The following is a 27196-nucleotide window of genomic DNA, read 5'->3' on the forward strand; positions in this document are numbered from 1 at the left end:
GACAAACCCCTCCATGGAAGGTGTGGGGAACTTCTTAGCCAGCTCCTTAAAGAGTTTTTCTCTCCTCACCAGTGGGAACCTCAGGGTTGAGCTCTAGGCAGCTACTTTGCTTCCAGGTGCTTATCTGCTGCTAGCACAGTGTTATCAGTGCCATAAGCTTTGGTAATGTAGCTAAGGCAGAGCTGAGTGTTGACAGTGTATTGGTCATGCATATTGACAGCATATTGTATGGCATACTCACACGGCCTCATATTAATGTTGAAAAGCAGAGAGGACATGGGTGACCCCTCCAGGGCTCCACACCTGCTGTGCTTCCTTGTGGGTTGCCAGCACCTCGTGGCTAACCATCAGAGGCCACCAACCACCTGAGCAGCAGGATCTTGAGGTCTATCACCATAGGGGAGAGCATGAATGAGATGATTCTTTGGGATATACCCTGTGGTCTAGCGATAAAAAAAGAAGTGGGTAAACTGATCTACACTAAACTCTATGTTCCCCAAATGAGAAGTAGGGGTAGGTACTCCGTTTACCCTCGACTACACTCCTGGTTACACCCCCAAACATAACAGACTCACTTAACGTACAAAGGACTTGTGGATCTTCAGGTTCCCCATTCTTCTGCTGTAGAAGTGGAGCTCAGTCACTTGTTCCTTTCAACCCTAGTGTCACAGGGTGGCTGGCCCCTTTAAGGGGAGATGGGCAAAGCCCCACCTGTGACCTAGCCAGCTCTCCTCCACAGGTGGGGAGAATGAGGAGGATCAGGTCACCCAGTCAGAAGTAGATAAGGAAGAGGCTAGCAAGAGAAGGAGTAGCAGATGGGTGTTGGTAGTAGAAGGCTCCTGTACTGTCCTGAGTCAGTGGCTGGCTGACAGCAGCAGGGAAGGAGGCCTGTGGAGAAGACCAAACTGCAGGCATGGGAGGAAGGGCTGTGCCCAAGTTAGGACTGGAGCAGAAGAGTGTCTGAACTCCAAAGAGAAGGCAGACCCTCGGGGAAGAGGGGCTGTGCCCAGCTTGGGACTGGGGTGAAAGAAAGGAACTTCAAAAAGGACAGATTCTCAGATGGAGGGGCTGGGCCCAGCTTGAAAGTGGGGTGAAGACTGTAGGCTTGAGTTCTATTTTGAAAAACTGTCCAGGACTTAATAAATTGGACCCCAGAAAAGGAATAAGAGGCAGCTGATGCTGTTGTACCTAGCAAGCAGATTTCAGGCTTCTATGCTGGTTAATATTGTCAAGGTTCCTCAAAAAGCAAAAGGCGAGACTCTTTTATCCGAACAAAAGCAAAGATTCTTCAGCCATTCCCTGAAATAATGAGCCTCATAGATGTGAGCCTTGCAGGGCCAAACTGGACCTTTCACCTCTTTGCTGTTTGGCTGCATCCTACCTTAAAGCAAATTTAATGTATAGAACATGATATTTAGACTCACCCTGTGGGCCAAATCCTGAGCCAGTGTAAATTGGGATAGCTCTGTTGAGCAGCTGAAGGGATGGCCCTATATCTTTTATGGGATATCAAATTAGGCCTGTTTGGTACCCATGTTCTATGTAAGGCTATGGAATGGAAGCGCCACCTCATCCTTGACATCAGCATCACTGCCACAGTGCTATTATAGAGGCTGTTATTATGGCAGCCCAGGAGGTGGGACGATCAGTTTTCATCACAGTTTTCTCCTGCTGGGTTCTTTATGTTGAATGGATCAGAGCAAACACTGCTGTAATTATTTCTTTATCTGACTAATGTGGTAGGATAACATGTTCCTATCTGCCCTCCTCCCAATGGGGTGTACATTCCTAATGCACAGCTATTGAAATCAGATGTGAGCCGCTCTAATTCATTTCAGCTTCCTTTGGTCATAGGCCCTGTACCGCTAACAGCTAATTGAGGTCCTCTTTAAGGTCATGTGGTTGAGAACTGTGTTTTTCAAACAAGTGGATCTGATTCTTTCCCCACTGTAGTTGTAAAGTTCGGTATGGCTGTGGTGTATACAACACCAGGGGAGTTCTCAATTCATCACAGAGTTATTACATTATAGGCAGAGCTGGTAGCACCACTTGTTAGTAAGTTTTCTTGACATGTCTCATGATAAGGCCTAGTTTTCAGTAACATTACCTAACTTTATTTATTTGTGCTGAAATTTTCAATGCCTCGGGTTAAATTTTTCTTTTTTAATTAGAAATTTTCAGCCAAAACAGTTCAGTCACTTCCGATAATGAGTCAGGGGAAAAATATGTTGGTTGGCTCATGATGATAAAAAATTCTGGTGAGCTTTTCAAAGAAAAGCTTAAGTGTCCACATGCTTTGGAACAAGGAGTTGAAATTTGGCAGGATAGTGGCCTCTGTCAGGAATAAGCCTTTTACCATCTCCTTGAAAATCTGCCTAAATGTGGCCAAGCCTTTGAAAAATGACAGTTTGCACATGTTCAAAAGAGACTTGCTAGACCACAGTTAAACTCTCCAAAGGGCAGCATGAAACTGCCTTACCCACAAGACCACCCTTCCTCTCCCTGCAATCTCCTGCCTCATTCACTGCCTACCTTCCAACTTTTGCAACAAATGAAGTAGGGATCCTACAGACAATAGCCTTTTTTTGCTACACAACCCTGATTCATCCCCAGGCAGGTCCATTCTGTGCACTAAATGAGGTTGAGGTGCTGTGGGGGCGGGGGGGAATAATTAATGACTGTATCATAACACATATACACAAGATGGCCAAACTGAAGTTGCACAACAACCTTAACTGTGGCATTTCCTAATTTTGGAGTGCTTGACTTTGCAACCTTAAAACATATTTTTTTTAATGTAATTATGTATCACTTGGCTGAAATGACCAATTAAAGGCCAGAGAATGGGAGCAGAAAGCAAACACCCCCGTTGCCCACCTTTGCTTGGTCCCAGGCCTAGTGGTGGAAGAGAACTCTGCACCAAAGCTGGCCTCCTATCTTTTGCTTGGCTAGATATTTGCCGTAAATCCTGCTCTATGTTATTTCAAGGAAATATTTTTGGTGCCCCCCTCTTCCACTCCACTCACAACTTGCCCCATCAGTTAATTTCAGCCACTCCCAAAACCTCTGAAATGTTGCTATTTTTCATCTGGCTGTTGAGAAAGTCACTGAGTTTCACAGGGATCCAAGTAAATTCAGAAATCCCAGAGGATTATTGCTTGGTCATCCTGGGCATGAGGAATCCTGCCCCGCTCCCTCTGCTCTCTTCATATTGAGGAGCGTCAGTCTAAAATGTAGGGTGGATCTTTGGCTTGTGTAAATTGTCAGATCTCCACCAGCTGAGGATCTGTCCCAGGGTCTGGAAGTGGAAAGAGCAGGGCCTTACAGACTCTCTAATGTCAAGTTTCAGAATTTATATTTCAGCTCACTCATTTTTTGGTTGAGATTTAGGGCTCAATGCCCTACCTCTCCAATATGCCAGCCACTTGCAGGGTCCAAAATTATCATGCAGCGCTGAAGAAACCTCAGGCAGAGCAGTATTGGTCTAGAACACAGAATATTGATTTTTCACTAAGTCTTGGAGCTCTGGGGAAGTTCCAGAAGACTGGAAGGGAGCTAATGCTGGGCCAATATTTAAAAAAGGTAAATGGGATGACCTTGGTAATTATAGGCCTGTCAGTCTGACATTGATCCCAGGTATGATAATGGAGCAGCTGATACGGAACTCAATTAATAAAGAACTAAAGAAGGATAATATAATTAATGCAAATCAACATAAGTTTATGGAAAATAGATCCTGTCAAACTAACTTGATATCTTTTTTGATGAGATTTCAAATTTGGTTGATAAAGGTAATAGTATTGACATAGCATACATAGACTTCTGTAAGGCATTTGATGTTGTACCGCATGACCTTTTAATTAAAAAAAACTAGAACAATATAAAATGAACATGGTACATATTAAATAGATTCAAAATTGTCTAACTGATAGGTCTCAAAATGTAACTGCCAATGGGGAATTGTCATTGAGCAGGTCTCTTTACAGCAAGGTCGCCTAGGGATCAGTTCTTGGCCCTATGCCATTGAACATTTTTATCAATGACCTGGAAGAAAACATAAAATCATCACTGATAAAGTTTTCAGATGACCCCCAAATTGGGGGAGTGGTAAATAATGAAGAGGACATTCACTGATTCAGAGTAAACTGGGCACAAGCAAACAATATGCATTTTAATATGGCTAAATGTAATTGTATACATCTAAGAACAAAGAATGTTGGCCACACTTACAGGATAAAGGACTCTGTGAAAGATTTAGGGGTCCTGGTGGATAATAAGCTGAACATGGACTTCCAGTCTGATGCTGTGGCCAAATGAGCGAATGCTATCATGAGATAAATAAACAGGAGAATCTCGAGTAGGAGTAGAGAGGTTATTTTACCTCTGTATTTGGCACTGGTGTGACCACTGCTGGAATACTGTGTCCAGTTCTGGTGCCCACAATTCAAGACGGATGTTGATAAATTGGAGCGGGTTCAGAGAAGAATCACAAGAATGATTAAAGAATTAGAAAACCTGCCTTATAGTTACACACTCAAGGAGCTAAATCTATTTAGCTTAACAAAGAGAAGGATAAAGGGTAACTAGATTACAGTGTATAAGCACCAACATGGGGAACAAATATTTGATAATGGGCTCTTCAGTCTAGCAGAGAAAGCTACAACACACTCTAATTGCTGAAAGTTGCAGCTAGACAAGTTCAGAATGGAAATAAGGCTTACATTTTTAACAGTGAGAGTAATTTAACCATTGGAATAATTTACCTGGGGGGGTGGATTCTCCATCACTGACAATGTTTAAGTCAAGACTGGGTGTTTTTCTAAAAGTGATGCTCAATGCATTCTTTTGGAGAAGGTCTAGGGCCTGTGTTACACAGGAGGTCAGACTACGTGATCATAATAGTCCCTTCTGGCCTTAGAATCTATGAAACAGCAAAGGGAAGCTGACTGGCTGGTGCCACAATCCAAGGATGAGCGAAAGGCAGTAAAGTGACCCTGCTGAGCAGTGGCTTCACCCGCAGGTAACATCATGATTTTAAATAGTCACATGCTGTTGCTAGCAGGGTTTTAATTGTGGTATGGGCAGGTCCTAGAGCTGCCCAGGCACACGGGGGTACCTGCTGTGCTGAGGGAGTGTATTTCCTATCAGGTGAAGAGCGCTGGCCATGCTCTGCTTTCCTTGGCAATCCTTTCCCTGTCCCGGGAAAGGGGCGGGCTTGTTTCCTTTCAAGTTAAGCAGTTTGCCCAGCAGCAGGTTCTCATGTCGGCTGTGCAGTTCCAGGAAGACTAGCATGCTCGTGGTTTGAATTGATCCCTCTCCAGTTGGGGCTGTTGAAGACCGTCCCTGCCCTTTGAGGAGCAGACACCACTGCCTCTGTGGATGGGAATGGTGCCTGCAATCAGTTGAAAGGGGACAGCAGAGTCTGTCAAGGTCTGATGAACAGAACACAACAGACTTACCCACAGGCTGGGTCAGGCCTTGGGGAGCAGGTAGGCAGGACACCATTAAGGTTACAGGGTCTCTGCAGCATCCAAGAAAGCTAAAGGAATATTGGTGGCTTAACAAGTAGGAGCTTTCACAGGGTCCCACACTGGGAGGAGTGAGCTGCCCCAGCTGATCCCCGTGGCCAGAGGGGGGGTACCTGCCCCCACCCTGGCTGGTGTGTTGCATCCCATTCACCTGGGCTCTCACTTCTGTGCTTGAGCTACCTGCTACCCTCCCACCTCATTCCTGCTCCCTTTTAGCCAAATCTCTAGCCTCATTCCCTCAACAAACTGTAGGCACCAATTCTACAGATGTCACCCTCCGAGAAGAGACAGCCCTCCGTTAGCTCTCTCCACTGAGCCATTACCTTTCCCTGATGCTCCCCGCCTCCTACTCACTCACTTCTCTTTACTGCCCTAGGGCCGGTGTTTAAGACCTAGTGGGTAAACCATATGTACGGGGAGATTTTGGCAAACCAGTAAAGTTCCTGAAACCACTACTGCTTATTGCTAAAAGCAGCCAAGTCAGCAGGCCATAAAGTGGCCATGCAGCAGCCTCAGCTTGACCAAGGCAGGAGGGGGTTTTGGGTGCCACAGAAAGGGCAGCTTGACTAGGGTTACCATATTTCAGCAAGCAAAAAACGAGGACGGGAGGAGCCCCGCCCCCGTCCTGCCCTAGCCCCGCCCCTGCCCCTCCCACTTCCCGCCCCCCTCAGAACCTCCAACCCTCCCCCGTTCCTTGTCCCCTGACTGCCCCCTCCTGGGACCCCTGCCCCTAACTGTCCCCCAGGACTCCACCCCCTACCTAAGCCTCCCTGCCTCTTGTCCCCTGACTGCCCCCTGCTGAGACCCTCCCCCCATCCTAACTGGCCCCCTAGGAGCCTACCCCTACCTGTACCCTGATTGCCCCAACCCTTATCCACACCCCCACCCCCAGACAGACCCCTGGGACTCCCACGCCCCATCCAACCACTCCCCACCCCCTGACAGCCCCCCCCCAGAACTCCCAACCCTCCCTGCTCCTTGTCCCGACAGCCCCCCCAGAACTACCGACCCATCTAAACCCCTCTGCTCCCTGTCCCCTAACTGCTCCGATCCCTCTCCCCACCCCTGCCCCCTGACAGCCCCCCCCCAGAACTCCCAAACACACACACCCCGCTCCTTGTCCCCTGACTGCCCCCTCCTGGGACCCCTGCTCCTAACTGCCCTCCAAAACCCCACCCCCTACCTAAGCGTCCCTGTTCCTTGTCCCCTAACTGCCCCCTCCTAAGACCCCCCCCCAACTGCCCCCCAGGACCCTACCCTCTACCTGTATCCTGACTGCCCAAAACCTTCTCCACCACCCCCAAAAAGCCCCCCCCAAACTCCCGACCCCCCCGTCTCTTGACTGCCCCCTCCAAAATCTCCCTGCCCCTTCTCCTGCCCCCTGGCCCCCTTACCCCGCCGCTCAGAACATGGTGTTGGGCTCTGTGCGGAGCCGGACACATGGCTGTGCTCCCCAGCGCAACACACAACCCAGTCCCTGCCCCTGCACAGTGCTGCCGGAGCTGGGCGCTGGGCTGCAGGGGAGGAGGAGCTGCCGAGGCCCGATGCAAACGGCCTGGCAGGCCGGCCGGCTCAGAATGCGGGGAGGGAGGGAGGCGGGGAGGAGGAGCTCTACAGCAGCTCCGGAGTCCAGCCCGGCAAGCTGCAGGGGGAAGGGCTCTGGCTGCCAGAGCCCCATGCGAGCGGCTGACTTTCCTGCAGCCCTCCCAGCTGCTCGCTCTGCTCTGCATGGGGGGGAAATCCCGGACATTTTGAGTGATTTACAAATTCCCCCCCGGACGCTATTTTTAACACAAAAAGGAGGACATGTCCGGGTAAATCCGGACGAATGGTAACCCTAAGCTTGACGGGGTGTCCTTCCTGACAAGAATTGTGTTGAAGTTGCTGATACATGCATTTTAGAAGAGCAGGATGTGCCCTCAGGAATGTGTCTGTTAGGGCCTCAAGGCTGCAAACTCTGGGAAAAACCCACACCTGGTTAATCAATAATCAGAAGGAACCTCTTGCTGGACCATTGAAACTGCTTGTAACAAGTTTTCTTTAAGGGACATGTCATTGTGTTATAACTAAGGGGGAAAAGTTTGAGGTAGTGGAACTCTCTGGGACTGGTCTCTCCCTCTGGATGCATCTGGTGTTCCCCACCTGCCACTGCGCCACTCGAGAGCCACGCTCAGCTTCAGTAATTATCGAGGGTTGGGGGTGTTTTATTAACCTGTTGCAGACATGTGTAAGTGCTTGAGACTAAGTAAAGCTTAGCTTGAAGTGAAAGCACTCTTGTGTTGTCCTGTTTGTGCCAGCCATCTATCGTACAGCTGTGTCTCCCCTGATTTATTTCCTGACACCATCTCTCACAGAGTAAAAGTTACTAAGAGCTTTGGTTGAAAGAACCCCGGGTAACACATAGGCCTGGAAGTCAGGAGTCCTGGGGATCTATTCCCAGTTTTGTCACTGACTCCCTGCGTGGAGTTGAGCAAGACACTTCCCCTCTCTGTGCCTATGCAATTACCCCTCTCTCCCGAGGAGATAAACATCCTGAGTTGTGAGGGGTTAATTCATTGCTATGTGTGAAGGGTTTTGAGGGTTTCAGGTGGGAGGTGCTGGAGAACGGCAGGGGATTATCATTAATCAGCTGCACTGTTCTCCCTCTGCCATACTCCCTCAACCCTGAACTTAGGCTGCACTGTGGGACCGTATCAAATGGCTGCCTGTAATGCGGATCAGTGCTGTCTGTTTGCTCTAATCCCACCGTGCAGTAATGTAATCGGGGTCTCCAGCACATTCCTCAGCTGCCATCCTGATCCTCTCTTAATGAATCCCTGTGGCGAATGGCCCCAGACAGAATTACTGCCTGCTGCGTGCAGTGCTGTCTCAATCCCAGGACCCTTCCCCACCACACTAGCCCCTTGCCTGCCAGTTCTAGGTAGGAACCCTGTTATTAGAGCTTTCCAAAATCTTAGCCAAGGTTGTTTCTGTTTTCACTGCCTTCAGAACTTGGGGTGATGCTTCTTGGGCCTGGCCCCTTTAAATGTTCAAATGCAAATGGGGCTCCAGGGACTCAGTCACCATGATAATGTGCATTGTCCAGACACCAAGAGAGAGAGCCTAATGCAACACAGCACAGTGCACAGCTCAGTGCATCAGCATGACTCAGCACAATCATCAAACCCAGCACTTGTAGCATGCAGCACCTTGCTCTCCCCAGTGCCTCTGGACACTGCGCTAGGCTCACCAAGCGGGCAGAGACTTGGCTCGCTGCCATTTAATATTTGTATCACAGCTGCTGTGCTAGGTGTTGTACACACTCTTAGTAAGAGAGCGTCTCTGCCCCAAACAGCTCACAATCGAACGAGGCAAAGCGTGGGAGGGCAAAGAGACACAGAGATGAAGTGACTTGCCCAAAGTCACACAATAGGTCAGCAGTAGAGCTAGAAATTGATCTCAGGTCTTTTCACTCCCAGGTCAGTGCACTGGGCACTAGCCAATGCTGCCTTTCCCAGCATCTGAAGGGGCTGGACTTGAACTTGGGAGGGAGAGTCCAATGAGAGCCTGGGGGCACTAAGCTACAAAGCCCCTGTGGTGCATGTCACAACTGCTGGAAGGGAGTCATTCCACATGTGGGGTGAGCTAGTGCAATGCTGGACAGACCCAGAGAGATTGCCTCTCCTTAGCCTGCGCCCCAAGGGGATCCCTGAATTGCTGATAACGGAGCAAAGTCCAGCAGGCAAAGCAGGTTGAGGTCTCTACTGGCACAGGCAGCAGCAGCTACTCAGCATCACCTGGCACTACACAAAAACTGCTTGATGTCAGCCTTCCTGCCGCTTCCTCAAGTTGTCACGGTGGAGCCAGCAGGGGAGAAGTAGCTGGGCCCCGGTCACCGTATATCCTCTGTGCTGGCAAATCCTGCCCTCCAGAAAGCTGCATCTCTGGCTTTTGTACTTCCTTTGTCAATATAAATCATCCAGGGGCTCAGGCAATAATCCTCCTCCCTCAGCCATCACCCGTGTCTGTCTGTATCCCAGCAGGCCCCTGCCTGGCCATTGGATTTGTAAGTATTCATCAGCCTCCCTCTGCCTCACTCAGGCAAACATGGAGGCGCATAATTTACACCGGTACTTTGCATCTCTCTCTAGCGCCTCCTTCCAGAGAAGAATTTCAAAGCACTTGGCAAACATTACTCAATACGGCCCTCTGTGCAGCCTGTCAGGGTCATTGTAACCAACCTACGTGAGTGGATAACCAGGAGCCTAGACTTCATCTAGCAGTCTGTGGTCATGCCTCCAGCGTGATCAGCACTGTGGTTGCAGCATATGTATAATGAGTCAGACACAGCAATTCACTGCTCACAGCGATGCCAGTCTACTAAGCAACTCAAAGACGACTGTAAGCTAACAAATGAAACGAGACGTGAAAACAGCTCTCAAGGAATCTTGCGCACGAAGTGCCCCTTGTTTCTGCTAAACCTTCCCAAGAGCCGAGGTTGAGGCTGCCCTCTCTGCTACTATAGCAGGAAAAGCATTCTTCCAGCCTTTCTTAAATATCTCGGGCCGAGAGGGCACGTCTGGCGGGAGCACTGTTCACAGAAGTCATTACCACTAGCAAACTCCCAACAGTTCGCAGATGATCAAAGGTCATTGCCATTTTAAAACCTGGAAAGGCGCCAGATGACCCTGGAAGCTATCGCTCTATAACTTTCCTCTGTACAATATACAAACTACTGGAGTGGGTGGTCCTGGTGAGGCTGACCCCTCCCCTACATTCGGATCCTTCCAGAACAGCAGGTTTCAGGGCAGGGAAAAGCTGCTGTGGCCAAGTGCTTATACTGACTATACATATTGAGGTTGGCTTCCATCAGAAACTCAAAACGGCCACGGTCTTTGTCTTGTCATCAGCTTTTGACACCATCTGGCAGAAGGGCCTACTGCTGAAGTTACACAACCAGCTTCAATGCAACCAGAGATTTTGCCTCGTTAAGTTAATGCTCTTGGACAGAACATTCCGTGTCATCTCAGAAGTCAGGTTAGCAAAAAAGTGGAGTTAGCACAATGGCTTCTCACAGGGATCAGTACTAGCACCATCCCCTTTTTATCTTATAGATGTGATGTGCCCAAAATGATATGCCGCGAGTTCATTTATGCCAAAGGTCTGGCACTAATGACCCAGGCCAAAACACTCAAGGAAGCAGAAGACACCCTTAGTTTTCCATCCTCTTCAGAGGATCATTATTTTCAATACTGGCGGCTCAAACCCAATCCATTAAAAAAGGGGTCATCAGTTTTCCATCGCAACAATTCTGAAGCTAAGAGGATGCCGAGCACAAATGTCTGTGGCAAAGCAACCACCCACGATAACCCCCTGCTACCTAGGACTCAGCCTTACCTATCAGCAACATCTGAAGCAAGTGAGCCATAAAACAAAGCGACACATTAACATCATCCAATAGCTAGACAGTTCTAGTTGGGGTTGTGACGCTCAGATGCTATGAATGGCAATGCTGGCATTAGTTTACTCCATGGATGAGTACTGTGCACTGTTTGGGGAAGAAGTTTGCCTCCTACTGGGACCTTGTCAATACCCGGCTAAGTGGGAATACGAGACTTATAACCGGCACCCTAAAGTCCACTCCACTGCCTTGGCTTCCAGTCCTCACAAACTTCCCCCGTCCCTTGCAAACTGAGTTCAGAATTGTTGGGTCCCGTTTAACGAAGCCAGTGGGTCTGCACTGCCATAACAGCTGCTCTCCACTGGCTGCATGGAGGCCGAGTCTAGAAGCACCTGGTGCAGGGTCTCAAAGGGCTGGAAAATAACCTGGAGCAAATGCCGATGGAGAGGCTGTGGTTTGTTTGTCTTTCAGAGCAGCCCCAGCTGAGCTGAGTCAACCCCTCAGAGATCAGAGAAGAGAAGATGGCACTTAAATACTACAGTAACTGGAAGCATTAGAAATGAGTGAGAGACAAAGGCAGAAGATGCCACATAGAGTTTGGCTTGATGGGTCCTAGCACCCTCAAACAAAGTGCTCTGCACATGTGCAGCTCAGAGACTAGACTAGCCAAGAGATGCTCACTTGTGCTAGGCTACTAGCTGCAGAGGAAATGGACAAGTCTCTCCAGCCAAAAAGGAGAATGGACCTTCTAGGGGATGCAAGCAACCTTAAGCTAGTGAAAATGGGGAGGAGCTAATGGGAAATGGGGAGAGGAAAAGGATGTGGGGGATAACAAGGCACGTACAGAGCACAGTCTGTAGGCCCTCTGTATAAGCAAAGCCAAGGGGAACATCATTTGCTAGCATTAACCACTACATCCCCCTGTTTACCTGTAAGGCCTACAGTAAATGCTGTGTTTAAGGGTTTATTTACATTTAGAATGATGATAAAAATGCACTACATTATAAGAAGCTGCCTCCCTCTGGGCTCTGAGCCTCTCCAGCTTGCAAACTCTCTCCTAAGGTGGCTACGGGTCATAAATGAGACCCCCTTTTGCTGCTTTCCAGGAGATAAGGGGAGAGACGGTTCTGCCTGCTGCTGTCTTCAGGCATGAAGGCTGTTTGAATTGTTTCGAACTAGCTCCATGTGAGGACTGAATGTGTGGTTCTAGTTCTTGCAATAATCCATGTTTTCCAACAGCAGAGACAAATGCACGCACTGTCTTCAAAGCTGCCTGGAAGATAAACAAACAGGGCCCTGCCTCCTGCTTCTTGCTGAGGAGAGTGCCACCTTCTCAAGATGGAATCCCTGAGAAGCAGTGACAAATCCCTGGTAGGGTGACTAGGTGTCCGGTTTTCAACCAGAACACCCGGTCGAAAAGGGACCCTGGTGGCTCCAGTCAGCGCCACCAGCCGAGCCATTAAAAGTCCAGTCAGTGGTGCTACAGAGTTAAGGCAGGTTCATCCCTACCTGTCCGGGCTCTGCGTTGCACTCCAGAAACGGCCAGCAGGTCTGGCTCATAGGTGGGGGGGCCACGGGACTCCACGCACTGCCCCCACCCCGAGCACCGGCACCGTACTCCCATTGGCGGGGAACCATGGCCAATGGGAGCTGTGGGAGCGGTGCCTGCGGGCGAGAGCAGCACGCAGAACCTCCTGCCCCTCTCTTCCCCCAGCCCCCCCGCCTAGCAGCTGGACCTGCTGGCCACTTCCAGGGTGCAACACAGAGAGCCAGGACAGGCAGGAAGCCTGCCTTACCCCCCTTGCTGTGCCGCTGACCAGGAGCCGTGGAGGTAAGCCCACACCCCAACCCCCTGTCCCAGCCCTGAGCCCTCCCCAAACCCAGATCCCGCTCCTGTACCCCAAACTCCACATGTCCAGCCCCACCCAGAGCCTGCACCCCCAGATGGAGCCCTCATCCTCTCCTGCACCCCACCCCCTGCCCTAGCCCAGTGAAAGTGAGTGAGGGTGAGGAAGATCAAGCCACTGAGGGAGGGGGAATGTAGGGTTACCATTCGTCCGGATTTACCCGGACATGTCCTCCTTTTTGTACTAAAAATAGCGTCCGGGGGGAATTTGTAAAGCACTCACAATGTCCGGGATTTCCGCCCCAGGCAGAGCAGAGCGAGCGGCTGGGAGGGCTGCAGGGAAGTCCCGGGCTGGACTCCGGAGCAGCTGTAGAGGAGCCGGATCCGCCCTGCATTCTGAGCAAGTGTATCAGCACAAAGTGCAGCCCTCCCCTTTTGCAACTGGGAGCGGTTTCTGCCATGCAGCGTAGCAAAACGGGAGCGAGAGCACTTTGTGCTGATACAAGGGCAGCTCTCCCCTGCAGTCCGGTCCGGGCCAGGGACCGGGTTTTGTTGTGCAGGGCCAGGGACCCGGTTTTGTTGTGCTGGGGAGCTCAGCCACGTGTCCGGCTCGCACAGAGCCCAACACCCTGTTCTGAGCAGCAGGGTAAGGGGGCTAGGGGGCATGAAGGTTCTGGAGGTGGCAGTCAAGAAACGGGGGGGGGCTTTTTGGGGGGAGTGGAGAAAGTTTTGGGCAGTCAGGGTACAGGTAGGGGGTAGGGTCCTGGGGGGCAGTTGGGGGGGGTCTTAGGAGGGGGCAGTTAGGGGACAAGGAACAGGGAATCTTAGGTAGGGGGTGGGGTTCTGGAGGGCAGTTAGGAGCAGGGGTCCCAGGAGGGGGCAGTCAGGGGACAAGGAGCGGGGTGGGGGGCTGAGAGTTCTGGGGGGGAGCTGTCAGGGGGCAGGAGTGGGGAGAGGGATTGGAGCAGTCAGGGGACAGGGAGCAGAGGGGTTTAGATGGGTTGGGAGTTCTGGGGGGGGGCTGTCAGGGGGTGGGGAGTGGTTGGATGGGGCGTGGGAGTCCCAGGGGTCTGTCTGGGGGTGGGGGTGTGGATAAGAGTTGGGGCAGTCAGGGGACAAGAGGCAGGGAGGCTTAGATAGGGAGTGGAGTCCTGGGGGGCAGTTAGGGGCAGGGGTCCCAGGAGGGGGCAGTCAGGGGACAAGGAACGGGGGGAGGGTTGGGGGTTCTGGGGGGGCGGGAAGTGGGAGGGACAGGGGCGGGGCTAGGGCGGGGCTCCTCCCGTCCTCTTTTTTGCTTGCTGAAATATGGTAACCCTAGGGGAATGTAGTGAGAGGGGAGCAGGGCCTAGGGGAAGGAGTGGGGCAGGGGGCACAGCCTTGGGAAAGGGGCAGGGCTAGGGTGTTCAGTTTTGTGCATTTAGAAAGTTGGCAACCCTAATCCCTGGAGTGACACAAGGAACCCAAAATAGGCCCCACCCAGGGTTGTGTGGGCAACCCACCATAGAGCCATATGTAACTGGCATCAGAGGCAGTAGCCTGAAGGCTCCACTTCCTTTTTCAATAGGGAGGAAGGTTCCCCCTCTGTCTCAAGAAGGATCAGTGCATGTTTGGACCTGTACACCTGGGGGTGTCAGCTCTATTAAAGATGTAGAACACTTCATTGGGAGAAATGGCGGTGCTGAGAGCAAACGGCCCGTGGAAGTTGCAAAACATGAAGTTTAGTATCTGGAGTTAAACAGAAACAAACATAAAAGCTAAAGTGGGTTAGAGAGAGGTTTCTCCTCAGTTCACTAATTGGTTAATCTGATCCTGCATTTAATTTGATCAAAATCTCAGGTGCCTCATTCACCCAACTCCCATCCTTTCCTTTGATCAGTTGTGCTTGCCCTAGGCACCTGTTACTGGCTGAGTCAATAACTAGCTATAGAAATCTCCCAGTTATTTAGTTAGGATAAATCCCAAACCAGAGAGAGTGAGAGCCTAAGAAAGACACATGCTAATAAAAGGCAACTGCAGTTAAAGGGTGCTTTAATCAATAGCCCCTGTGTGCTGAGTCCTGGTGGCTACATGGCAAATGTGATCCACCACGTATTTCTCTCAAAGGGAGAGAGGAGGACTTGAAGAGGAAGGTGCCATGTTGGGGAGGAAACTACTCCTGCAGGGCAGCCTTTGCATTTCTTGTTTGAGAGATGCTTTGATATTTAGCAGAGAGCACATACAGGCTCCAACAGGCAATACCAGGAGGACACAGGCTGTGGGACCCTCTCTCCGCCCTACGGAGGTGAGAAGGGAGGAGCAGAAGGAGGGAGGGCAGGCTCAGCAGAGGCCCGATAGTAGCAAAGAAATAAATCTCAGTCGCTCTGAGAATTAAATAACAAAATTGAATGCATTTCATACAGTGCCTGGTGACCAACAAATCAGGGCTCAGGTGCCTCATGCAGCCTCTCTGGGCCAACCTCAGGGCCTATATGCATCCCCATGGCTTGAGCTGACCAGTTTCAATTACATGGCGGTAAAGCCCCCTGAGCCAAGTGAAGCAGTTTCACATGAAGTCCCAGTGGGTGATCATCTGAGCTGAGCATTCCGTTTGCCTGGCTGGGCCTAGGGCAGGGACAATCAGTGCTGTAGGAATCTCCTATAATACTATTCTTGCTGAACCTTTGAGACAGGCCAAGGGCTGGGTCTAGCATTTATAAATAAAACCACACACAAGGGTGATGGAACAATTTGTATAGTGGGGGCTGTTGAGAGCCACTGAACCAACTGTAAATCCTGTGTATGATGGAAACTACTTCAAACCAGGGGGTGCAGCAGCACCCCCAGCAGGGGTGGCTCTATGTATTTTGCCGCCCCAAGCACGGCAGTCAGGCGGCTTTCGGCGGCACGCCTGCAGGAGGTCCACTGGTAACGCGGCTTCGGCGGCATGCCTGTGGGAGGTCCACCAGTCCCACGGCTTTGGCGTATCCGCCGCCGAATTGCCACGGAAGCCGCGGGACCGGTGGACCTCCCTCAGGCATGCCGCCGAAGGCTCCCTGACTGCCGCCCCCACAGCGACCAGCAAGCCGCCTCCCGCAGCTTGCCGCCCCAGGCACGCGCTTGGTGCGCTGGTGCCTGGAGCCGTCCCTGACCCCCAGCATCCCTAGTGCCAGCAACTATCACCACACAGTTCCGTGGCCATCAGCAGGGCTCTCTGCCCAGTGCCATGTTGCTTTACCTGCTCTCCGGACCAACAGGAGCTGGCCCACAGACTTAGGGTTTTGTCCTCTGCTGCACTGCCATACTCAGTTGTGTCCAGACTGGCAGGGGCTGCCTGGGTGTGGCATGAGGGAGTGAGCAAAACACTGGGGGCCAGCCCAACTCTCTGCCCTGCAGTTCAGGCCCAGTTTTGTGACGTATCCCATGCAGCAGAAAGAGCACAGCCAGGCCAGCACAGCTAAGGTATTGGAGTTTGGCAAGGGACCTAAAGGAGGGGAGAAGGGAGGGGGCATGGTATATGGGAAGCAGGGGGCAGCATGGGTGTAGGGGTGAAGCTGAGAGTGTGGGAGAGGTTTGTGCAGAGCAAAGTGAGACAGGAGTGTGGCAGGTGGAGAGGAGTGCAGCCCCTTGGAGAGGAATTGCTAATGCAAGAAATCAAAGCATCTTCACACACACCTTATTCCCCATCTGCTTACCCCCCCTCTTCCCCAAAAGGCCTGTCAAGACTGAAACATTGCTTTGTTTCTGCCACATCAGCCCAATTAACCTTGCCTCAGGGCTGCAGGTGAGCTCTGCAGTGGGAACTCTCCAGGGCTCACTGTCAAGGGCACACCGGCCTCCGCTGCTTCCCTGCAAAGAGATGACGAGGAGCCAGGCTTCCCTCTCCCCAGGAGAAGCAGAGACACCATGGAGGTTAGTCTTGAAATGAGCCATTCTGTTGCATCTCTGCTCCTGGCAGGGAGGAGTGGGAACATCTCCCAGATGCTGAACCACCCAGAACAGGTTCTTTCCAGTGCATATGGGCACTGAGCCCTAGAAAAGGCTGGGATGGGCATGGGAAACCAATCAAGCGGTCTGGGGATTTGGTGCTGTGGGATGAGATGCTAGAGGATGGAACTGGGGGCAAAGGCAGTGGTTCCTCACTGATTCCTTTTCAAACTGGGGGCTGTGAACTTCCCCATCTACCATGGCTACTGTCTCATGGCAGGTGGACCCACTAGGCTGGCAAGTACAGCTGCCTTCACATTGCCCCACAGTGCCACGTATTAGTTACATGCAGCATGGTGTTGATCACTCCTGTGTCCCTCTCTGTGTGAAGTCCACATGGATGACCTGCCCGCTGCTCCAGCACACTGGGTGTTTCCAGGCTAGTCTGGGCCTGTCAGGCTGGCAAAGCGAAGAAGGTCTTTCTCCATGTGTGTGTGTGGGGGGGGGGGTCAATCACCCAGACACTGTTGGTTTATTTTGCAGGAGACAATGATAATTTTCTGCCTGCTGCACACTCTTTAATTAACAGCTCAGAGGATGTGGGGTGAGAGACGTAATGAGCACTCCCTTTGCATATCAAAAGGCAGTATCATTAATGTCTCTCCACTCGCAGGAGCTCTCAGAATGCAGAAGGGTCACAAGCAAAACACCCACGGCTCAGATTAACAGCTCTGATCCATGTGTACGGCCTAGTAGACTGTGTATATAGGAAAGAGCAGGCAAGGGGTCTGTGGTGTCTGTGTATTGTTTGCAGTGTGCGTGTGCATGCACGTGTGTATTTGTGAGCAGTGTGGGTGGATGGATGAGTGCATTTGTGAGCGTTCTGGATGTGGGTACATGTGTATGCTATGTCTGCGCTGTTGTATTGCCTCTGTAGGCTGAACACGTGCACACACCAGGTGCCCCTCCATTACCTCCCAAAAGCTCTGTGTGCCACTCTTGCATCTCCCTTTATTTCAGGAGCTCCATGCAACTTCCCCCACCTCCTTCCTTATACCTCAGGCTTTGCACGTCCCCCCATTCCACTCTCCACCCATTCCAGGATCTTCCATTCTCCCCCTCACCTGCCGGGGCTATGTCGAAGCCCCTCCCCTCCATTTTTCTTCTTTCTGTCAGGGAGCTAGGTAATTCAGGGTGTCAGTATGTTAAACTCTATAGATGCATAGTTGTCTGAAGCTGGGGCTGTGCTGGGAAAGGGGCTCTGTGTGTCTCCCGTTTGTTTCTTTCTGGTTTTCAAATTTTCACCAAATCAATAGGGTTTTGCCCACTCTGTTTAGAACAATCCCGGAGATTTTAGAGTTACCACCTATGTTACAGACAGACTCAGAAATGCCATTGAGTTAAGCGTAAAGCCTCATATGCTCAGCCAATTAGACACGCACAGCACACACACAAATCCACTGTGTGTACACACAGTATACCACAGAGATCTGGCTCCGAATTATTTCTCTCTCCCCCAGCAATGTGACTGGCACCTAGACTAATTTCCCAGCAATGACAGCCTGGGGCTGGCATGAGTCTCACCTCCTGGGGATTCAGAGGGGTTGGGAGCAGAGCAGGGAGAGAAGCTCACTCTAGGAGGACAAGGATAGGCGACTGGCTGCTGTTGTGCAATTGTGTCTCCTCTTGGTGTCAATGGTGACAAATGAAAATACTGTACCATAGCAACAGTGCAACATGTGTTGTTGCCCTCCTTTGCCTTTTGGTAGGCCTGCCACCGCAGCCTCTTCCCTTTTGCCCAGCATTGGCACTCATCCCTGTCATGCCCCAGGTTCTGCATCTCCTTTGACATGTCCCCATGGACGTTTTTATTGCTGCAGGAATTCTGCAGCGGTGCCTGCACGACCTCTTCTCCCTACAGGCTGAGGAAATCCAGGATCTTTCCTGGACCAGCCAGCAGCATGTGCTTTGCCTGAGGTTTCCTTAGCTGCAGCTTTCCCTGGAGCCATACTGGTGTGCTTGCAAAGATGGGCTAACAGGAAGAGAGGCCGTTCCAAAACACCCTGGGGGTTTTAGAAGTGGGGAGAGCTTATGGTCACTTGTGACCTCTGAGCAGTAGAGGCCAAAAATTCAACCAAAGCAGTCACAGCTGCAGGGACAGAGGCATTGTGGGATTGTTGTTGGAGGTCTGTTTGTATAGTACGGGTAATGAAGCGTCCACAGAGGCATAGTGCCCATGGAACCGGGCTGGTAGCAGATCTCACACCACTTAGGGATCTCGCATTGCTTCTCTGGCAGGAGTTCAGGGTTTTGTTGGGAGAACTCAAAATTGAGTCTGGTGTGGCCACATACTAGGCTGTGCTGCCAAAAGACAAATTACACTGGTAAAATTTGTAGTGAAGACCAGGCCCAGTGCTCCTGAGGATCTGGCAGAGTCCACCCAGACTGGCTGCCTGGTGCCTCTCTCCCAGGGAGGGCTCACAGTGAGGTAGCTGATTGTTCAGGTGATGCTTATTCTGTTACTGATACTGAATGTTACTGTACAACATTTGCACAGCACGGTCCCTGCAGGTCTACGGTTTGGTTGGCTACCATGCAGGGGATTCAGTGTTCCTTTGGGGTCAGTTTCCTGTAGGCAGAGACTCAGCCACCCGAGCGATGATTCACTCCCACACAAGGACAATGTTTTCCCAGTTTCTAATTACATACGAAACGTATTTGGGGGGGGGGGGGGAGAGGGAGGGCAGGGAATCTGTCAGACACAGAGTCCCAGGCTCTTCCCAGCACGTCTGGCAGAGTCATGTTCCCCTGGCTGTGGCCTAGCAATTTAAAACCAGCCAGCAGGTGCAGCTGCCCAGATTGGAGTCTGACCTAGGCTAGAAGACAGAGCCAAATTGTCTGGGGATTTTCAACATTGCTCAGAAACAACAGGTTTGGGGCAGCCCGGTCAGCTGATTGGGCTTTATGTGTGGCCTGATTCTTGCCTCACTGCTCGAGGGAGGTTTCGGGGCCTAGGGACATTCTCCTATAATCTTTTTCCTGCTGCTGTTGGGGTATCCTTTGCTGTCTTCTCAGGGTGATGGTCAGCAGAGCAGCATTGTCTCCATGCTGCAGGGACCAGCGCATAGGAGTCAACACAAGAGGAGAGAAGCAAGAACAAGAGGAAACCTGCCCTAGCAACCCAGATGTGTGCCCAGAAAATGCAACCTACCCCATACACACAGCAGCTGGGTCCCTAACCAGGCCTGTGGCCTTAGCAGCCGTGGCCTTAGCAACATGCTAAGATGTATATGTGCTCATCTCAGTTTCACTGGCGCAGCTGGGGAGAATTCCTCTGACGTCAGTGCCGTTACTTCAGATTTACACTGGTTCTCTCATTAACAACCTCCCAACTTAAACGTTCCTGTTTCATCTAGGGCAGGTTTGGAGCAAGACGGGTTTGTTTCACACCCTGCCTAGCAATAGAAGAGCAAACTGCTTCGAGCACTGAGAGGGAGAGAGCCTGGCTAAATGTTATGGTGCAACCTGAGATTCAGCAAAGCTGAACCTGCACTGGTCTGAGGAGCTCCAAGATGTTCCTTCAGGACTAGGTGGCATGTTTGATGGAGAGTTAGTCTCCATCCTCACTGCAGAATGATCTATGTTTGCAAATATGATTACAGCACAAACCTGGTCCCTCTTCCTCTCCCTCCTTCCCCCTGCACAAATAATCACAGCACAGCGTTGGCTAATGACTGTTGCACATGAGACCAAACCATCACTTAGGCTTGCATACAGTTTTGGGCCTGCTTGGTGTGTCAGGGGCCTAGGGGCTGGCAATAACTGATATTTCCTGACAAGGGGAAAACTTATAAATCCGTACTACCATGTGACCAGCTAACACAGAAATTGGGTGCGTCCAGCATGAGGGCATAGTCTAGCATCTATAGCCAAGATGATAATGGGGAGGGCATAGCCTGTGGTATGTGCTCCAGGCACTACTGATCAAACACTCCTTGTGGAAAGGTTGATGCAACCTGCAAACTCTAACCCTGGGCACTTGATGAGCAGGCTGGGCGGAGAGTAGGGACAAGACTTCTCTGGACACAGCAGGGAGAGGCTGTCAGGCTGACCGGGGAGGGAGTGGGCAGAGAGGGGCTTCATTTCTAGAGATGGAAGGATTTCTTTTCTCAGTAACTAGGTTAAGGGGGGGAGGAGTTTGTAAAGTAGTCAGATGAGATATGTTATGCACTGTGTTTCTTTTGATTTGCTACCACACTCTCTCTCAATTAAATCTTGCTTTTGAAAAGATTGCTGCGTAACTTCACACTCATGGCCCCTATGAGACAAGAATCCTTGATCTCTAGAGAGAGGTGCTGAATATCAGGAGTGCTGGAGCCTAAGGCTCCCCCCTTCATGGTGTCAGTCACACAGGGTATAAACAGAGGTTTCCTCTCCTGTTAGGGTATCCTGCAAAGGATGGTGGCCAGCTAACCTAGGGGGAAAACTGAAAGGCCAAGGAGGAGATATGAGTTGGCAGACGCGTGGGTGACAAATGGGGCCTACGCTCACTGGCCAGCTGGCAGACTGTGTTCAGAACTGCTTTAGGATGTAGCCCTATTTGAAGTGTGTTTTACAAGTTCATTCTGTTGCAAAGACAGGGCCTCACTGCCCTGACCAAGAGCCCAGATGAGCTCTCAGGCTAAAGGGCAGGACGCTGCTGCAGTAGCCCTTCCATTTCTCACTGAGCAACTCCATAGTTAAAGGAAGAATGGGCCTGATTCTGCCCACACACATGCCAACTTTATGTCCATGTCAATCAGTCCAGGTCAATGCAGCTACTCGTGATTTGCAGTGGTGGAATTCCAGGTAAAATCCACCACAGTGCAAAGGTGCTGGAACTAGGAGCACTGGGAGGGGGAGTGGGAGACTGCTGCACCCTCTGGTTTGAAATGGTTTCCATTATAGACAGGTTTTATAGTTTTTTTCAGTGGCTGTCAGTACCCCCACTATACACATTGTTCCAATGCCCCTGCCACAGTGTCCCCATAATCTGTTCAGTCAATGCATGTGGCTAGCAGTCGAACACTATAGTTACTAGCTCTTGTCAGGAACATTGAATTGCACCTTTAGCCAAGGTAGCAGCTGCCCAATAGCAGCTCTGGAAAACATTTCTGAGGTGGCGTGTTGAGCCCTACTCTGCGCTGGAGTCTAGGACTATCCGAAGTGTGTGAAAAGTGGCAGAAGGGTCATTTGTACCATAAAACTTATTTTGTCAAATTGTTGTTGAAAAGAAATATGGAACAGAGTCAAAGAAATGGAGTAAGCTGTATCTGTCTGAACTGGCAGAGCGATGGATCCGAGGTATTGAGGGCTCCTGGTGGAGTTACAGATACGTAAAGGTGATGGGAAGTGTTGCATATATGAGGCCACTGGATACTTGTTTGAATTGATCAGTCTCTAGATGGGATGTATTTGCCACTTGACAGCTCTCTTTACAGCTGTCTATTTCTTCAGCTGAACAAAACCCTAACTCTCCCGGGATTCCTTCTTGTGGGCGTGTCTGCTCCCCACAAAGAGTCTATGGGAAAGTCCAAATAAATAACTTGCTCTTCCTCCAGAAGATCTTACTTCCTCGCCCTAGAGTTTTTTCTCCCACTCTCTAGCTCCTACCCTTGAATACAGACCCTGGCAGCAGTACCTGCTCCATCCCAGGCTTTCTTTGTTAGGAGGAAAGGGAGCTGTTTGTTTATCCTGCCCTCTTCCCACATGTCTTGCTATGGTAGCCTGCAATTTCCCACTGTCCCCCTTAGATTGCACTTCTTGCTGCTGAGCAGAAGCGTAGAACAGGGTAATGCTGGACTCAGAAACTCCCCATACTTGGCTATGTTCCACCACCCTCTTTGGAGGGTGCACTTAGCAGCTGGTTTGTGCACAGCAGGGAGCATTAATCAGCATCATCACTGCTGGTGCCACACACAGGGACCCAGAGAGCATGCCAATAGGCCTTTTTTATCCTGAAGGTTGTTCAGACCCTATGAGGGGAGATAACTAGAGGAGATCACTATCTCCATGGCTGTGTCCTGAGCGGCTCCTGAGATGTGAACCCAGAGTCGCTACTACTACTTCCAACCCTCTTCATTTTTCTCCCCTGGCTCATTCCTCCTATTTCTCTCTTTGCCTTCTATCTAATGGGAATCTGACTCAGTCAGCCAGCCCACTACCTGTGACCAATTAGACAAGCTAGCCTGCCCATGCTGGTAGGTGAGCACATACCCGTGTGCAGATGAGCACACTCCTGTGCCGTGGTAAGCGATAAGAATAGATATGGCAACCCAGTCACCACTCACCAGACTGGTCGCCCCAGCTCACACCACAACATTGTATAGGGAGAAATTATGACACTTCTTATTTTTATGCAAGAAGAGTTTAATTGAGTCTCCTCAGGGAGAAGGATCTCCATCAAATTCAGCTCTTAATTAACCCCGTGCACCCCAAAGAGTATCTGCAACCACTTATAAATTAAATATGGGAAAGCACTATTTATCTAGGAACAGCAGCCAACTGGCTCCTGCACTGATGTTTATGGTTACTAATGATGATGGATCTGGAGTACAGAAGTTGGAAGGGAGGGAGTGTCTCCTCTCTTAAAAATAAATAGAGATGGATTTCCAGGGGGTCACATAGGCAGAATGTTAACAGGGTCTTCCTTCCTTTGATTAAAAATAGGGGCAAAGGATTTATTATCAGTACAAAGATGGAAGGACACCAGCTATATATATATATATATGCCAGAAAGTGGTCAGCGCTCATGAGAGAGACTGAAACTAGCCCCGGAAGAAAGTGTGTCATCAGCACACCCAGGCTGGGATACGGATGAGAGAGAGGAAGGGGGAAAGTAGGGTTGGGACAGATGAGATGTGAAGAGGGAGGTTTCCCAGCAGGACTCTCTTGATTCCTGGAAGAAGAGAGTCAGGTTTGTGATAGGCACTAAGTTGGCTACTCTAGTTCCCAGATGACAAATGGTCCCGTTTATCGATCATGTGTTGCTTTAGAATTCCAATTGTGAGCAGAGGGGCCTCTCCCTGCCCCTCTGCTCACAAGACACACATCTGGCCTGGGTGTTTATTTTTGGAAGCTGCTTTGCAGACAGCTCTCAAAGCCCTGTCTCACACAGCCCAGCTGGCTCTCACCTTCCACACAGCTCTTTGTTCCTCTGTTAAATTTATACATTAAAAAGGAGACAGATAATGGGAAGATATTAGTTCTTAAGGGGTGCTTGGCAACCAAGCAGGGCTGTAATATTCCCAATGTAATAACCTGAGTCTTATCTTGTGTTTAGTGAGATGAACCATGGGATTAGGTCAAGTCCAGAGTCACCAGATTTCTGCGTAAGAAGAGAGTGGAATCTGCTCCCTATAATGAGAAATAATTTTGTATCGGATAGGAGCCAGAGAGAAATGCCAGATGCCTTTCAAACTTCCTTTCCCAAGAGATGGCAAGAGGGAAAGGAGTAGGGTGTTAATGCGCTCACCTTTCATCCCTGCAGACCTGGCTTCAAACCTGAATTTCATCACAAATTAAAGTGATGTTAGGCCTCTCTCATTTTACAATAGCCTCCAGCTGTAGATATCACAAATCACCATTCAATGTGGCATGCTCAGCAGTCACTTCTTCTGAAAGGCTGAGAAATGGAAGAGCAGGGGGGACTGCAGGTCATGTTTTATATGACCTTGAACCTTGGACTTCACGTCTCTATATATTAGGGATTTGGTCCCATCACCTGTAGCTGTCACCCCTTCAGCCTTTGTGGATATGTCTATGCTGCAATTAGACACTCATGCCAGCTAACTCGGGCTAAAGGGCTGTTTAATTGCAGTATAGACATTCAGGCTTGGGGGGACCCTTCCACCTTTCAAGGTCCTGGAGCCCAGGCTCCCGCCCAAGCCCAAACATCTACACTGCAGTTAAACAGCCCATTAACCTGAGTTTTGCGAGCCTGAGTCAGCTGACATGGGCCAACTGCAGGTTTTTAATTGCAGTGTAGACATACTCTGTGAGGCCACAGCCAATCTCCTGCTTTTCACTTGGTGAGATTTTTTTTGTAACAAGGATGGGAGAATATTCTCTCAGTGTAAAATTCTCCGTGGGCTCAGCAAGTCTCTCACTCTTTGACGAACATTCTATTTTTTAATAACTTTATTTGTCTTGCATGCACGTACCTGATGAAGTCTACACTCAGGAACACTACAGATGTAGCTCTGCAGGGGGACATGGTGCTCAGGTGGTTACACAGAAAACCTAAGATTTTCTTTTTCTTTTTTTTTAATTTGTGTTGCCAAAAAACCTCTGTAAACATTTATTTTCTACCTACTTATTGTATTTCAGCAAAATCTGCCCTTGGAACATGGGTAATTTTTTGCCCTTTTTTTTTCTTTAAAAATGTTTCTATCCAATGTTTCACCTTTGTGCTGCCTGTGAGACTTCCCTTGTGGCTGCCTCTCCATTCCAGGCTCCCCTCCCCGATGGGCAGGATCTTACCAGTTCCTTTGCCCCTTAGCACTTGATTCAATGAAGCAAAATGAACCCGACAAATTCCCAGCATCCACCTTCAAGGATACCAGATAAAAACATAAGAATCAACAGACTGGATCAAAACTGGGGTCCATCCCATCAACTATCCTGTCTCTGATAGTGCCCAATACCAGATGCTTCAAAGGCTGGTGTAAAACTCCACAGTAGGCAGGTCGGGGGATGATCTGCCTCCACAGTAGTTCTCCTCCTGATGTTTATTACAGATCAGCTGGAGCCCTGAAGCACCAGGTTTAATGTCTCTTCTAAAATTTGTTGTCACCAGTTGTAACTGTGGATAGTCTTGTTATCCATATAAATGTCTGTCACAGGCTCCCTGGACTCATTAAGAGGGAATCGGCACTGGCCTCCCAGTGGGGGCTGATAAAGGGCACCTGGCCCCTATAAAGACCCAGGAAGGCACAGCAGGGAGCTGATCAGAGTTGTTTGCTACATGAGACCAAGAGTAGGGTGACCAGACCACAGGGATGAAATATCGGGACGCGGGGGGGGGCGGAGCAAAAAAAAATGGCGGCGGAGCCAAAAAAAAAAAAAAAAAAAAGCAGTTTCGCAGGGGCGGGGGGGGGCATTAGCAGGCCCCAGCCGCGCCGGGCGCACGTGCTGCCCACCCCAGGGCAAAAGCTGGCCCCGATGCAGAAGGGGCTAGGGATAAAGAGGGCGGGGGGGGGGACAAGAAACAAAGTCCGGGGCTGGCCACGGCGCGGGCGTGCAAGGGGCCAGGGCTGGCACAGCCGAGCCACAGCAGCGGCCGGTCACCTGTGGGGCTCCAGGCTGGGCAACGGGCAGGAGCCAGGGCTTTTCCCAGCCCTGCAGAGCCTCCTGCCCCCCAGCCTGCCGTGGGCACATGCAGCGCGTCCCGCCGCCGGCAGGGAGCCCCACGCCTCTCCCGCTCGGCTGCGCTCCAGCGGCTCCTTCCAGGCGGGGCGAGCCGCTGGAGCGCAGCCAAGCAAGAGAGGCGCGGGGCTCCCTGTCAGCAGCGGGGAAGTTTATGGGGACCCCGGCTGGCCCCTCGCCCCTGTCCGCCGGCCTCCCTGCCTGGGACAAGTCTCGCCCCCGCAGCCTCTCTTCGCCGCGTGTCTCCGGCGGCCCACGCTGCCCACCCGGGCCAGAGCCAGCCCCGGCTGCTGCCTCCACAGCAGCGGCCGGTCTCCTGAGGGGCTCCCCGGGGCTCCAGGCTGGGCAACGGGCAGGAGCCAGGGCTTTTCCCAGCCCTGCAGAGCCTCCCGCTCCCCAGCCCGCCGTGGGCACATGCGGCGCGTCCCGCCGCCGGCATGGGAGCCCCGCGCCTCTCCCGCTCGGCTGTGCTCCAGCGGCTCCTTCCCGGCGGGGCCGCGGCAACTTTCCCTTCCCCTCCCAGGCTCCTGGTAGTTGCCCGACCCTCCTCCTAACCTCCTCCCTCCATTGAGAGATCCAATGGGGGAAGGAGGGGGCGGAGTCGGGGTTGGGGGGGCGTGAGCGCCGGAGCAGAGGGTAAATTTCCTTCTTTGTCCCGCGTCCCGACCGAACATCGGTCGGGACGCGGGACAAAGAAGGAAATATCGGGACTGTCCCGATAAAATCGGGACGTCTGGTCACCCTAGACCAAGAGAGACATGGTTGGGAGATGCTAGTGAAGAGAGCTGGCCCAGAGGGAGGACTGATGAGAACTGTTAGCCAAAACTAGCCAGAGCTGGGGAGCTATGCTGAGTAGAAGGCTTCCATGGGGGCCCTAGGTAAAAAGGGGAGAACCAGCTCTGTAAGAGTAGCCCAAACCCAGGAAAGGAGGATTAATTCTGGAGGGAGGTTTTCATGACCAGGGGCTCAGCAGAGGTCAGGGGGCCTGGGGAGTAGAACACTGAGGGGAGTCTTCTCTCAGAAGATCTGCGCTGGGGGCTGCGGGAGAAGAGTTCCAAGAATCCCTGAGACTTGCCTGAGGTGTGAGGGCTCAGGAATGGGGATGCAGGAACTGAAGAAGAGGGACTGTTAACT

Source organism: Chrysemys picta, chromosome 4 (genome assembly GCF_011386835.1).
Source record: "Chrysemys picta bellii isolate R12L10 chromosome 4, ASM1138683v2, whole genome shotgun sequence".
NCBI classification, from domain to species: domain Eukaryota; kingdom Metazoa; phylum Chordata; order Testudines; family Emydidae; genus Chrysemys; species Chrysemys picta.